Source organism: Hyaena hyaena, unplaced genomic scaffold (genome assembly GCF_003009895.1).
Source record: "Hyaena hyaena isolate Hyena2069 unplaced genomic scaffold, ASM300989v1 scaffold_190, whole genome shotgun sequence".
In the NCBI taxonomy this organism is placed as follows: Eukaryota; Metazoa; Chordata; class Mammalia; order Carnivora; family Hyaenidae; genus Hyaena; species Hyaena hyaena.
Window position 1 is genome coordinate 2250713 of NW_024080822.1, and position 14833 is coordinate 2265545.

General features: G+C 37.6%; 1 protein-coding gene across 3 annotated transcripts in view; it reads left to right on the top strand.

Annotated features, from left to right (window-relative positions):
* Positions 1-2246: 2246 nt before the first annotated feature.
* SORBS2 (sorbin and SH3 domain containing 2) overlaps positions 2247-14833 on the top strand; it is a 184981-nt gene continuing 172394 nt past the window's right edge. For 2 of the 3 annotated variants that reach the window (XM_039241202.1, XM_039241203.1), the window contains exon 1: positions 2247-2489. The gene's annotated coding sequence lies outside the window, so the exon portion shown is untranslated. Of the gene's footprint in view, positions 2490-2573; positions 2607-14833 lie in introns of all 3 variants that reach the window. The other variant, XM_039241200.1, reaches the window with a different exon arrangement.

Sequence of the window (14833 nt, forward strand, 5' to 3'; positions counted from 1 at the left end):
ACATCAAATCTGTTGAAAGGTGCTAACTGCCTAGCTGTTTGGCCAGTTGGGATCTCTGGGGACCAGTGGGACCTTGGTGAGTCCTGCCTCAAGACAGGGCTCATCCTGAATGGAAGCAGCTGGGAGGGTCAGAGCCTGTTCGTTTAGATGCAGACTGTAATGTAAAATGATTCCAGTAATAGTTAAACACGAGGCAATGGGTTTCTGTCCACATCTGTGTGGGAAGCAGGCAGTTTGGAATTTAAAGGTAATGGCTGGCTTGGTGGTCTTCATTTCATTAACTTCCATAGTTTCCCAAGACAGCCAGTTTTTACATGTATTTTTCTTTTCATTATACTACTATACAGAGGAAAAAGAAAAACAATTAAAAATAATTTGTATCTAAGGCTAGGATTTGCCAGAATTCCCATCTCTTGTTTTGGGCAATCAAGTATCCCTCTTTAAACTGGCAGGCATTTGTGACATAGTAAAATGTGGCCATTTAAAGTAAATGAACAGAAAAATACATGATTCCATAGAAATTTTTAAAATTCTGCTACGTATTTTGAAAACAAAGCTGCTTTTATTTTGAAATTTTGATTAGATATTTCAAACATAAGTTATAGTTCTTTTTTAATTTAAATGTGTCCTTTTTTAATATTTTTAATGTTTGTTTATTTTTGAGAGAGAGAGACAGAGCACAAGCTGGGGAGGAGCAGAAAAACAGAGAGACACAGAATAATCCAAAGCAGGCTCCAGGCTCTGAGCTGTCAGCACAGAGCCTGAGGTGGGGCTCAAACTCACAGACCCAGGCCTCAAGACCACGGCCTGAGCTGAAATTGAACGCTTAACCGACTGACCCACCCAGGCACCCCATCCATGCAGTTTTATAGTGTAGGGTAGCAGAAAGATTTCACTATTTTATCACAATATTTGAAATAGCAGTCATGTAACCTTTTTTTTAATGTATAATATATAATCTTCAGTATTTCTATCATCAGTTTCAGTGTCTTTCTTTAATTGTAAAGAAACAGTTGGACTTGTTCTGAGCCTCTAGTACATCCATTATAAGAAATGTCCGCGTGGTTTTCACACTGGACTGAGGATTTGAGACTCTTCTCTTCCACCTCCTCCTAGCAGTACTTTCTCTCTCCTAAGCATTCTCTACGTTACAGGAGTAGGAATTCGAAAGAATTCGGGGATTTCATACACATAGCATAAAGGCTTTTAAGAAAATACTTAAGTGTTTCCTCGGGTTGGAAGTAACAAATTTTCCTTCTTAGGGGTGCTGTAAAAGGCACAGCAAAGCCACAGAAGCCAGAAGTTGGTCTGATGGCCACCCATAGCATCTTCCTTCATCTTCATGGTAGAAAGAAATCCTAATCTTCAGTTGCTATGATTTGAAGAGTCTCCTCATGTGACAGAGAGTCTGTAAAAGATTGTAACAAATTCTCTGTATTCTTTAGTCTTGCTGCCTCTGTGTGCTGTGAACATTCTGAGGCAAGGACCCTGTTTATTTTGCTCACTCTTGTTATTCTCACAACGTGTGACACACAGGAGCCTCGGAAGTACTGGCCACATAAATCGCTGAATGAATGAACAGCACTTCTAGATCTTAATTAATAATTCTAGAAATAAAGTGAAAGCTCAGAGCCTGCTGCTCATTGTTGGTGACCCAATCTCAATTACTCCTTTGGAAGCAGAAGCAAGGGACCCGTGTCTGTCTGCATCATGTCACTGAATGGTCTCAGTCTCTGCCAACTGATAAGAAATGTCAACAGCTTAACTCAGTAGCTTTCAAAAATAGCATAGCTGATGAAACTGGAAATTTAGGTGCATGCTAGAAATAAACCATTTGTCTTCAGTCTTAAGAAGGATAGGGTGACCACAGACGTTCCTCAGAGAAATCTAAAATATTTTCTAAGACCCACAGAAGCGAGTAGTCATGAGAAGAAACACCTTCCCTCTCAATAAGGCATAAATGAACACCTTATTTTCAATAAATCAGGTAAGACATTCTGAAAGCTGGAGGATTATAGCAAGGCGCTGTGTGTCTTTAAGATTTCAGTCAAGTTTTTTGTTGTTGTCGTTTTCGGTAGCGCTGGCAGTTTTCCTCACAATTTAGATGAGTATTTGTATGGTGAACCAAGCTGTTGTGGGTTTCCTGGTTCATGCCCCCCGCCCCCCACCACGTGGGGAAAGGGGGAGGGAGGTGGCGACTCAGGCACGGCTTTTTCATCCCTCTGCAGACAAGTCCGGCTGCTGTTAATGCTGAAAATAACTCCAACGCTCTCAGAACAGTGGCACCACCCAGCAGCTGGGATTCTTTCCCTCTCTTATTTGCCTTCTTTTTTCCTTTTTTTCCTTCAGACACTTGGATTGGACTTAATCTTAAACCTCTGGAGTTCAAGACCTTTTAAAAAGGGCTAAATAAACAATCTCTACATGTAAAAGGCCACTGACTCCTACTTCCTCTGTTTAGAGCAACTGTTGAGCCCAGCTGCCTGTAGGTAAGATTTTTTTTTTCTTCTGGAATTATTTAATAGGTTTATGATACGTGTTGGACTAATGTCTTTGAAATAATTCATGTACAGTGAAGACAAGCGGGGGCCGCGAACGATTTCCAGGTAAATGTGGTGTTCCGGAATACGGCAATGGCATCTGGGCATTTCTGTGGCTGTACTTTTAAACTTTGCTCAAAGCTTTCTGTCACGTTGACCTGTGATACATACTCGCCTGTGACTGAGCTACATCAGAACTCCAATTAACCTGACTGCCAACAGTGAGAGGGCCGTCCAGACATCATAATTTTGTTGTTTAGACTGTTTACTTATTTTTAACTTTCTAAGGGCACGGAAGAAAAAAAAAAAAAAAAGGAAAAGGTTGCAACCACCTGAACAAGAAAATACTGTAATTGGTCTTTAAGGACAATGAGGTGGCTCTATCTTATTTTGTTCTTGCACCACTGGTTTGTTCACTGCTAGTGTGGAATCAGAACAGCTTTTTTATTTGTTTCATTTTCTTTTTAATTTTTATGTTCCTGCCACAGTTCAGGCGGCTCAGTTTTGAAAAGGCTTTACCTAGCTGCAGGTCTTTTGCTAGTTGGCTTCTATAACGTGACAGTACAGTATTTTGGAAAGGTTTCTGAGCCTCTCCTCTCCCCCTCCTTGTGCTCACGCTTGACATTTTGCAAAGTACTTTGATCTGTGGACTTTAACTTCAAACACAGCAGTTACTTTGATTGTGGGTATTTACTATGCTCAGTAAAAAGTCTTTTTTTTTCCAATGCTTTTATACCATTTCCTTTAAATAATCTATTGGGCTTTGGTTTTCCTTACTGATAATGTCTTAGGTTTTACTTGTATAGGAAGCCCCAAGTCAAAGGAAAAGACTGTTTTATGGGAAGGTCTCTCATCTCTCAGCATATAGACTTGAGGACAACTCTCTGCGCCCCCTCCAAGCAGATGTGTGAAAGCTGCTAAGGACAGTGCATACAACCTGACTCTATCAACCCCTCCCTTGAGCGCCCTGTTGCCTCCAAATTACAATGTGCCTGGGGGCCTCAACTTGCTTTTTCAACATGGACACTGAAATCCTTGGAATTTAGATTCTTGTCTCCAAAGCAGTTTATTGGTATCTCAGACCACATGTCAAAAGAAAATATGCATTTTAAACACACTGTGATCTTCTGGATAACTTTTAAAAATATAAAAAGATTAAAAGGAAAGAAAGAAAATTTTTAAAAAGGAAAACTAAGGGGGGACAAGCAGAAAGAAAAAAAAAACTCTTTGTAGCCAAAAGTCTGTTCTCCTAGTGAAACATCTGCTGAATGAGGATAAGACATTTTTTTAAATGTATTTCTTAAAATTGGCCAAGTGGAGCATTTTCTCACCATTCAATAGGCTTTTAAATGTTCTCTTTACTTTAAAGAAAACTCATGTGTTTATTACATTGCTTTGTGGGTCTTTGCTTCCCTAACCCAAGCAAACGGTGTTTTCAAAGTCCCCTGCTAGGTGCTGAGTGTGACCATCCCTGGCACACAGTCCCTGTGTGTTGTGTTCGGTTTGGGAGTAGAATGAACCAAATCCTGTCAGGAGACTCTTTCAGTCCCAGCCAAGGACAGTGGCTCCTTACAGCGAGCACAGTCTGCTCTCTGTGCTCTGCACCTTGCTGGGAAGGAAGCAAGTGGCCGCAGGACGAGTTTCCAGAGGAGGGTAGCTGTGGAGGAAGCTATGGGTTAGGAGGTCCCTTCAGATTACGAATAGATGCAATATAAGCTCTAGAATTCGAATTTAGTAGGAAAACCTAGAGATGTGCTAGTCAGTCTGGTTTTCATTTCCAGAAGTTGGACATTTAATTGCTACCTATTTCCTTTCAAATCTGCTTTTTAAGGAGTCTATTAACAATCACATTTCTGCATACGAATTTTAAATCTCCCAGTTAATTTGAGCACGTGCTTCACTGCTTCCTAGGGCCTTTGAGCGTCTAGAATTTCCTCCCCCAGAGTACTAGGAAGCCCTGATTTGGCATTGCTGAGTGCAGATATGTATTGAAGGCCGTACAAGTGTAGTTGCAGAATCCAGTGGCACCAAGAGGAAGTGGGTTTGGAAGATGATAGACAGCCATTCCATTCTCAGGCAAGCCATCTTTTTCTGTTTTGCTCTTACTGCGAGGTTTTGTGTTTGTTTGCCTCTTTATTTCCCTTCACCCCCTAATTTTACTCTGAAACTTTGGATTGTTTGAATGTGAAACTCAAGGTGAAAGCTAGCCAAAGCCACTGAGTTTCACACAGGTTCCACATGAAAGAAGTATTCTACCCAGCCTTGCTCGAAACTTGGCCCACGTTTTGCCAAAGGTTTCATGAATGTCAGTGAGCCTGGATTTGAAACATAATCCAAAACTGGTGACTTCTGGTGACTTTGAGGCTTTATTGTGTAAGTATAGAATCTGGCAAACAAGGACATCCATTATTTTCGTATCTTCTACTGTAATTTCATGTGTACACACCATTTTCTCCAATAAACTCTCATTTGTTCTATGATATTTCAAGGCCAGGTTCAATCCTAATATGAATTTTTATAGCTGTGGTATTTAAACATTGGCAAATAGAAGTCTGCATTTCAAATTCCAACACAGTCTGAACCACAGTGGTGTGAACATGTTGGTATAATTCAGCTGAAGGAAGGAAGTCCCAGGAGAGTCATGGAATGTCTTTCTTTGCTTAAATATACCTCTGTGCTCGTGAGGAACAAACAGTAACATTTTGTCCAGGTCTATCCGCTTGACAGTATGCCTTTTGTTCCCCCTCCAAAGGTGGTGTCAAATATATTGGTGGAAAAATAATAAACTTCCAGATATTTTTTTTCGCCTGCTCAACTGATACACTCCTAGGGAACATTGTAAGCATTGAAAAGTTCAGTACTATTACTTGTAATGTACTGTATACTGAGAATAAAGGACTACTCAGCAGAGTCAATTTCCTTCAGAAAAGCTGGGTGACCTAGAGTTGATGTGTGTATTAACAGTCAGATGGTGCAGGGATTTGAAGGTGTGTGTGTGTGTGTGTGTGTGTGTGTGTGTGTGTGTGTGTATTGAGTGGGGGTAGCAGTGGGTAGAGAGGAAGAGGGGAGGAAGGGACTTGTGAGCCCTGCTCAGCAAATCTGTCACATCTAAAACAAAAAATAATCAAGCCCAAGGTCTGAAAACATTCCTTTCTTTTGTTGATCATATAAATATGTATTGGCTGAATACTGAAATGGAGAGAAGGGGACATATTATTTTTCTCATTAAAAACACCAAGGATTACATTCTGATCACTAGGATTTCAGAAATGGTAAATAATCTCTAATAAAAATATGACCAATTAGGAGATCTACATATTATAGATGAACTTGCATGAGCGAGTCGCAGAAAGATCTTGATGCTACTATGACCACTACAGATGCTAAGACACCCAGAGAACTAAGATTTGATGTCTTTTTATTAGCTGGAGGATTTCTGAACTCATTTGAGGAGCTTTCCTAAAAATAACTTTGTAACCTCACTAAAGACTTAGTTTGACTAAATGTAGTGAGATTTACAGTTATTTATTTGTTTTAATTTATTATTATTTATTATTTATGTACTTATTATGAAGTTAAATTGCCACCAAAATTCATTTTGAAAACTTTATAATCTTATTCTTTTTTTAAAAAAATATTTTTATTTATTTCTAGGAGAGAGAGAGAGAGACAGCGTGAGCAGGGGAGGGTCAGAGAGAGAGGGAGAAACAGACACTGAAAAAGGCTCCAGGCTCTGAGCTGGCAGTCAGCACAGAGCCCGACGCGGGGCTCGAACCCACAAACCGCGAGATCATGACCTAAGCGAAAGTCGGACGCTTAACCGACTAAGCCACCCAGGCGCCCCTTTATAATCTTATTCTTAATAAAATAGGCTTGTTGTCAAAGATACAGTTTGCATCTTTAGCAGGCGATGTACAAAATAACCGTATCTGATCCCGTACTAAATAAAGCCTTTGCAAAGCTGACAATAACAAACTTGGGGGTCTTGGACGTAGGATATGTGCTTTAACAGTGACTTCACTATTCATAACGTACCATATCTGATTTTGTTATGACAAAACTCATACAATAGAGCAGAGGAAAGAAAGATGCACAAACAAAGGTGCTAGAGGAAATAAGAGGAAAAGAAATTGAGGACTGTTCTACCAGGGGGTTCTCGCTAAACACAGAATGGTACCAAGAGTCTGATATTTTGAAATTATCCTCCATAATAAAATGTAAAGAGGGAAAAAGTAAAAATACTAGGCTGACAAATACCCACTGACTGATCAATGGATGAAGAAGAAGTGATTGATATGTATGTATATACACATACATATATTGTATATAAACAATGGAATATTATTCAGCCATCAAAAAATGAAATCTTGTCATTTGCAGCAATGTGGATGGAACTAGAATGTATTATGCTAAGCAAAGTCAGTCAGAGAAAGACAAATGTCATATGATTTCACTCATATGTGGAATTTAAGAAACAAAATAGATGAACATATGGAGGAGGGAAGGAAAAATAAGATAAAAACAGAGAAGAGGCAAGCCATGAAAAACTCTTAGATACAGAGAACAAACTAAAGGTTGCTGGAGGGAGGTGGGTGGAAGGGTGAGCTAAATGGGTGATGGGCATCAAGGAGGGCACTTGTTGGGGTGAGCACTGGGCATTGTATGTAAGTGATGAATCACTGGGTTCTACTCCTGAAACCATTATTACAGTATATGTTAACTAACTTAGATTTAAATAATATTTTTAAAAAGGGTAAAAATAAACTCCAAATTTGTGCATATGCAAATGTTTCTTTAAATCATAAAAAGACCTTCATTCAAGAATTACTTGACTAGTCATTTAGAATTTTTTTTTTTTAATGTTTTATTTATTTCTAGGAGAGAGAGAGAGACAGCATGAGCAGGGGAGGGTCAGAGAGAGAGGGAGACACAGACACTGAAACAGGCTCCAGGCTCTGAGCTGGCAGTCAGCACAGAGCCCGACGCGGGGCCTGAACCCACGAACCGCGAGATCATGACCTAAGCGAAAGTCAGACGCTTAACCGACTAAGCCACCCAGGCGCCCCATGACTAGTCATTTAGGAATACAAAAATCAGTCACTTAAAAATCTCTTGGCCTTACTTTATTGTCAGAAAATGGAGTCCATGTAGTACTTATCCATTCTTTAAGGGTATATTATTATAGCCCATATTTATAGTATTGCATTATTTTTCTTTTAAAAAAATTAGTATACATGATAGACATCAGTGGTAGATATCATTATCAGACCATGATGGCACAACAGGGTGCCTGTTCAGATAGGCCAAAGAGGATTATTTACTTGAAGCAGATAAAACAATTGTTTCTAGGAAAGTCATCATTCTCCAACTAAATTTTTATTTGTTATTTGGGTATTTTAAAGTTCTCTGAAATAAGTAGTAATTTAAATAACCCTTTAATAACTAAAATGCCACAACACCACAATGATCTTAAGGCCTTCTCCCACCTATCCAAGAGGGACTGTCAAAAAGATGTGGGCATTTCTTATAGGTTTAAATGCAGACACTGTGTCAGGGGATGGTCAGGTCTTCTTACAACTTTTATCTTGGGTTTTATCCTGGGGAATCATGCAGTAGGAGACCCCAGTGACCCCTTAAATCACTCCTATACCCATTAGGAGGTACAGCCCACTAGGGCCATGGGCTAGAGTTAGGACTGAGTTTGGAGAGGGTGGAGGAGAAGGAGACCTGGGCAGAAGGCCTTCCTGAGTTTCTTGGTTCAACTTTCTTTTTTCTTTCCACCTGGCTCTTCCCTTATTTCCATTTATTTTTCCAGGAGAAATAAAGGTCTTCCCTGCAAAATTTGCCATTTATGACCTGTTGGAGGAGGAAAAACTCCAAGGGAGTTAGCTCTGGGGTCTGTGAGATTCATATACATTACAAGGCTAGCCGACGCCGCCCCCCCCCTCCCCCCAAGAGAGAAGAACACTGCATGTGTGCTACAAGTAGAGCTGTGTTTAGTAACTATTAAATAATTCACACTAGGATAAAAATAAAGCAGATATGAGGGACGTCTTTCAGGTCAAAACAATATCCATTTTTTAATGTTTATTTATTTGAGAGAGAGAAAAAAAAGGAGGGGAAGGTCAGAGGGAGAAGGAAAGAGAATCCCAAGCAGGGAGCCCAACATGGAGCTTGAACTCACAAAGTGTGAGAACAAGACCTGAGCTGAAATAAGACGTTTAACAGACTGAGGCACCCAATCACCCAAAAATATCTCTTTTCTAACCAAACTTTTTATTTTAGAACAATTCTAAATTTAAAGGAAATTTAAAATTTAAATTTCCTTTAAATTTAGAGAAAAATTGTGCATATAGGACCAGAGTCCAACAGCTGACATGAATATGGTAACTTTGTTACAGTTAACAGACAATATTGATATGTGATTAGCTCAAGTCCATACTTTATTCATACTTCCTTAGTTTATACCTAACATCCTTCTTCTCTTCCTGGATCCTATCTAGAATATTATGTTACATTTAGTCATGTTTTCTTAGATTCCTCTTGGCTGTGACAGTTCATTAGCCTTTCCTTGTTCTTGATGGCCTTGATCGTTTTGAGTAGTACTGGTCAGGTATTTTGTAGAATATCTTCCTATTGGAGTTTGTTTAATGTTTTTCTCATGATTAAAATGAGATTATGGGGTTTGGAAAGGAAGACCACACAGGTAAGGCGCCATTCTCATCACGTCATATCAAGTGCACATACTATCAACATGAGTAATCATGGTTGATGTTGACCTTGATCACCTGGCTGAGGGAGTACCCGTCAGGTTTCTCTAGTGTAACGTTAATCTTTCCTCCCCTTTCCTCACTGTACTCTTCCAGAGGCAGTAACTTTGTGCAGCTCACCCTTAAGAAGTAGGGAGTTATACTCCTCCTCCTCCTCCTCCTCCTGATAGAATATCTACATAAATTATTTGGAATTCTTCATGAGATTGTCTATTCTCCCCCAATTTATTTGAATTTAGTCATTTGTATCAGTATGAGCACATGGATATCTATTTTTTCCCTTGTATTATAATCTAATACTTAAGTGAAGTAGCTGCTCAAACTATGTTGTGCAAATGGTTCTAGCTGTAGCCATTGGCCTCTCTGTCACTAGGCTCCTATGGCCTTTGACACAGTCCCATTGTTGTGGGGCTTTTTACCCCCTGGTACTACAAGATACCTCAGGCTCATTTTATAGCGTCCCTGTCCCAGTCCTAGAACCAGCCATTTCTTCAATGAGCCATGGTTCCTTTTATTAAAAAATGATACAAGAAACCAAAACTTGAACATCTATTTTAGTTTCTGAATGTGACCTTAGCAGCCACTTAATTTTTCACTTGAACAAAATTTTCTCTGTGCATATAGACCCTCAGTCTGTAGCTGGTAATATCTCACTATGTACGTAAGGATAGTCTTTCTTGATTTTTTTCCAGAGCCCTTACATACCCACCTTTATGTGATTTTGAAACAAATTTAATCAATGTATCAAATTTGTTCCTTATTGTTGGCTTTGGTGGGAGACTGAAAGTCTTAGATGTTGTCTTTAAGTCTTAAATTTACTGTTAAAAGGTAGAAATCAGTTGTTTCTTCCTTAAATACATGTAAGGACATCTTACATTATTTAAAACAATCTATCAAGATCATTAAATGAATATGGAACTCTGTTGCCAAGTCTTTCCACCAACCATGTGCAGGGAAGTGTGCTATATGCAGCTTAACAGTCTCAGAGGAGAGTTGGACAAGACAGACAGCCAACGTGCCTCAGAAGATGGGCAATACAGAGGTATACAGTGCCATGGGAGCACAGAGTTAGGGCTGAGAGTCAGACTTCGAAAATACTAGAAAATCAGAGAGGTTATCACAGAAGGAAAAGCTGTATTTGAATTGGGTCTTTGGTTCAGAAAAGAGGGCATTTAGATGAAAGAAGGTGATTGTGAATAAAGACTCAGAGGGGAGAAAATTCGGTAGTCAGAGAATATCCAGAAATTTGGGATAGCAAAAATTTAAGTCCGATGAGAACACCCCTGGAAAGGTATATTGGATTGGAATTCACTTATTGAGAAGAAAATTTTCATATTTAGGTCCATATGTACGTACTACTGCTGTCCAGTGCTCAGATGATGAGGGAGATGAAGCCCGGGACAGACCCTATTGAGCAGAAGTAACTGGGAAGGGGGGCAAAGATGGGAGAAGTAGAATTAAGAAAAGGAGACCAGCTGGTGTAGAGATGAGCCATCAGGACTGTTCCATCCCACCCTCTTCAACTAGACTCTGCCCTAGAAACTGAAAGTCTACCCACAAAATAACTGCACCTGTAATTTTATTTACTATTCAGCATTATCGGAGATAATAGGTTGTATGTTTACTGTTTCACCAAATGCATAGGTATTTCATATTCAATAATTATTCTGATTTCTTTTATTGTATTTAATCTAGGGTGCTATTACTATTAATATGGGGTTGTTCACGCAGGCATTATGTTCCCCAAGTACACATGAGGACACGGACACCCAGATAAGTTGCTGCATCATCCTTTTTATGTCCCTAGTAAATAGCAAATGGTAGACGGGCTTCCGTGTCGAGATTTTTCAAAGTGTGCCATTCTACCCAATTATAAAATACAAAGATGTAAAACAGGTTAGAAATAATAGCTAAAAAATAATTTAAAAAAATTGTTAGTCCAAGCAGTAAAGGAGGTATTTCTGAATTACAAGCAAGTTTTAACTTTCTATATGTCACTAGGAAAAAAAAAAAACATAAGCAAGCAAAAGCAAATCTGAAGATTACAAAGAAAGACATGAATGTGCCATTAGCACAATGAACAAAAGGTTATAGTTAGGCTGGCAGACACAACATAGAGGCAAGAAAGGAATATGGTTTAGTAACTTGACAAATTTAAAGAAAAATAATGAGCTCTCTTACAGAAGGTCAATTCAGTTATAGAAAGTATAAGATAGAAACATTAATCTCTTGTTCTAAATCTAAATTTTGGCTTGAAAAAAAGAAACTGAATTAAGTTTAATGGAAAAACACATGTGTAGCATGTGTTTTTAAAGTATTGTACTTTGATGACTTTGACTCATTGCATATCCTGGTCCAAGTACAACTTTGAATTGGTTTAATTCTAGTGGAGCCATTGCTCTTGACATGCATTCAGCTCAGTGGTACTTCTCTCGTTCAATTTTGCAAACCTAAGAAATCTGGGTGGTTTTGAATTTAGCTCCAAATAGTATTCAGAAGTTTTATGCTTGCTTGAACTGACCATTTAAATATTTTAAAACTACTTTGCAGCGCTCAACTTTTGGAACAAATTCTTACTGTTAAAAACAACCTACAAATGTTGAAAAAGTTATATATGGGTACACTGTAAGTGAATTTAATGAACATACGACCAAATACAGTTAAATACGCTTTTGATCTAAGATCAAAAATATTTTCTATTCTACATTTATCTTTTTTACTATGAAAGTATTCACTCTTTAAAAAATTGTTAATATACTGAGACTAAAGTCCATGGTAAAGAGTGGAAAACTACCCAGAAGCAAATATGGCGATCTAAATGTGCAGTTAGATTAGAAAAGCCCCATCTTATGGTCCCAGCAGGGCCAACACATATTAGAAGATATGGCCTGGCATCTGACTGACCTTCATTTGCACATCTGTGAATAGACCAGAACAATGAGCCTGTACTGAAAGATTCAGCAGAGCAGGGGTGGAGATGAATAAAGAAGTTTTGTGCTAGTTCAAGAAGGGTGTTAAAAGTCAAACTAAGAAACCCAGGCCTCATTCACAAGTAGGAAGTGGTCATTATCCTTGACTCTGTACAGAGCAAAAAAATGCTTAATTTTGGGAGAAGTAAAATAGCATAGAGAGTATCACCTCTTAATCACTGAGTTTAAAGAAGAAATCAAATTATTTGCTACAAAAGTCATTTTATAATTGGGAATATAAAGCATTTTATATTTCTATTTAACTTATTTAATTACAAATTTAAATAAACTATAAGTTGCTTTTATAATCTGAAATATGAATTATTTACATATACCATGTAAAGTTTAACATGTTGATTTTGTCTACCAATGTAAACAATTTTTTATAAATTGTTCACTATTAAAAATCAATATTTCTGACATGAAGTTAAGTCATTGAAATTTTCCTTATCAAATATAATTATCTTCATTCAAGGCAAAATGAAACCAAAATTAGATGTAAACAAGTTTCTAAACTTTATATTGATAACACAGAAGACTATAGCTTATGATAAGCTTTTCAAAAATAAGAAGAATAAAAAACTGAGTGAAAAAGTACATTCAGCAGGAATTAGATGAATTTTTTACAGAAAGAATAATAAGGTTGTTTTGTGTAAAAAAAATGCATATTTTTAAGATGACTCCTGAGCTTTGATATAAAATACATTTTAGTTTAGTGTTTGAGCAACTTTACTTTAAAAATTAATGAATGTATTTCATGTTCCAAAATGTACTTAGAGTTGGCACTCAGGCTTCATCTCACATGGAGAGATTCATCACATAATAACCACAGCTTGTGCAAAAACCTGTAAAAACTTGTCCAGAAACAAAGTGATAATTTCTATGCTAAGCTGAGAAAACTTGATTGCGGTGAGATTTTTATCTTCCTTACAACATTTTCTCCATGTTGGATATTGAAATTAAACAAAAAGCATTGAGAGCTAAAAGTCATTTGTGTCCACATCAGGATTTTATATATTGACATATAATATATCCTTTTCCTAATCAATATTCTGAATGACTAAATTAGAGCATTTGTATAAACACACTTGGCAGAGAAACATTTCGTGTTTTTCAGAGAACATTATTGCTTTATAAATTTAACACTTGACTGTGCTTCTTAACTGAAGAAGAATGGTCTACATATAATTCAGAAAGGAAGAAAATTAGGAGTTTATTAGAAAACCCGAATACTGTTTTCAGTGACCACAGATAATGACTCCTACTGCCTTAAGCAATTTATATTCATTGAATGAGGTATTGTCATAAGGATCTTTTTATGCTGCTTCAACCACCTATTTCTGAGAGACTCCCTTTTCCTATCATTTGGAATCATATAGGACTTGAAGGCCAAAACCTTACACTCTGACTATGGACCAATCTCAATGCAGGAAACACTGATGGCACATAACCTCACAAGATAAAAATTCACAACCAGACATAAAGAGGAAATGCTTTCGCCTTAAAAAAAGGCATCAATCACAAACCTGTATTATAAAAGTACACAGAAATTTATGGACTGAAAAATATGAAATTCAGACACTGAAGGCAGGGAGGAAGTTTCAATCAGAGAGATGTACAACATCTGAATTCAATGTCTTCTATTTTAACTGAATTCAAATGCCTTCTATTTTAAGAGGAATGGTGGGTATGTGGATATTTGTTATATTCTTCTCTTTATCATTTGAATGCCTGAATAAACACCTTCATCAAAAAGTCTTTTCCCTCTATTTCCCATGCCTAAGGTTTAAGATATATTCTGTAAACAGAACATAGTTTAAATATATTGCTCAGTTGCTAACACTGAGAGATAATATTAATTTTTTACTTAAAGCAGGCCAGATTTGCAGAAAATTTACAAAGAGGAAACAGTACAACAGATGGTATTATGTTTGGCCTATATTTCTATATTTTTGCCTAGGGCCCAAATGGTGAATTAGAAAGGAAAATGAATTTAGTTCTTTAGCAGACAAGTATCTACTGTAAACCTACATTCAAGATCATTTTTCCTAATGTACCATTCCACAAGACATTGTTACATACAATTCTTAGAACCTATTACATGTAATTGGGGCGCCTTGGTCGCTTAGTCAGTTAAGGGTCTGACTTGATCTCAGCTCAGGTCATGATGTCACGGTTCGTGAGATCAAGACCAGCATCAGGATCTGCACTGATAGTACAGAACTTGCTTTGGAGTCTCTCTCTCCTCCTCTCTCTACCTGTCCCCTTCTCATGCTCTCTCTCTCAAAAATAAATAAACATTTAAAAAAAAGAACCTACTACATGTGACATTTACTCTTTAACCTATTGAATATTTTGTCATTATGCTTTATGAAAATTTGTTATGGGGTTTGGATCTAGCAGTAAGTGTATTTTATCTTACCTCTTTCACATTGGCTATGGCATAATAGATTGAGAAGAGAGGATTCTTGCTTTACAATGCTCTATGCAATAAATGTATGAAGAACGATTTTATAACATACAGGCAATCCTCTCAGCTGCCAAGGACCAAACA